The sequence below is a fragment of the Octodon degus genome, unplaced genomic scaffold (assembly GCF_000260255.1).
Source record: "Octodon degus isolate 3935 unplaced genomic scaffold, OctDeg1.0 scaffold00188, whole genome shotgun sequence".
In the NCBI taxonomy this organism is placed as follows: domain Eukaryota; kingdom Metazoa; phylum Chordata; class Mammalia; order Rodentia; family Octodontidae; genus Octodon; species Octodon degus.
The window spans coordinates 4,122,609-4,123,603 of NW_004524764.1; positions in this window are offsets into that span (position 1 = coordinate 4,122,609).

The window sequence follows — 995 nt, forward strand, 5'->3', positions numbered from 1 at the left end:
ACCAGAAGATAGACAGCCAGTCTAATGTGGTTTAGCTGTAGCAGGCACTACCTGCTCCCACTGGAGCCCAAGCAGTCAGACCCATGCTGGCCTAATAGCCAGGTAGGAGAGTGTAATAAAAAAATATATATATATATTTTTAGTGTGTATTCTTGAAGTTCTAAAAAGAACTAAGACCAAGACTTCAGTTATTAAATTTCAGCTATTTACCAGGAAAAAGATAAACACTCGTCTGATTTCTTAAAATGTTTAATGAAAAACTGATAAAGCATACTTCTTGAGATGCTAATTCAGTAGGGGAACAGATTACTCTTACAGATAAGTTCATTACTCAGTCAGCTTCAGTTATTAAGAAAGATCTACAAAAGATAGCTTTTGCTCCAGACAACTCACTTGATACTTCATAGGGCACTAAGAAAACAATATCCTCTAATCAAAACTGGAAGGAGAAAATACAAAGAGATGAAACTGGCTGCCTTTGTTGTGGCCTCAAAACAGACCCTAAGTCTGATCCTCTGGGCTCCAAGAAGTGCTCAACGACAATGAGGTTCATCTGCTACTGCTGTCAGAAGCCAGGCCACTGTAAGAGGGACTGCCATAAGAGGCCCACAAGCCATGCCCTGACTGCCAAGGCAGCCACTAGAAGTGAGACTGCACTCTGAGGCAGAGGCACCAGGGCTCAGACTCAGCTTCCCCGATGGTCCAGTAGGACTGAAGGGCACTGGGCCTGCCTCCTCCCTCTGGCCGGACTGTCATCTCTACCTGTCATCTCCATGGAGGAGCCCTGAGTAATCACGACTACAGGAAAACAGCAGCCCATTGCTGAATATTGGCGCAGGTCTCTTTGTCTTTCTCTAACCCTGATTCTCCTTCCAGTCATCATACCTCAATAGAAACAGACTTTAGAAGATATATTGCTTCAGCTGTAAATAAGATACTACAATATATGTTGAGGTTGCTTACTAATCAAGATGATGCTAAGACTAGTTTTTTTT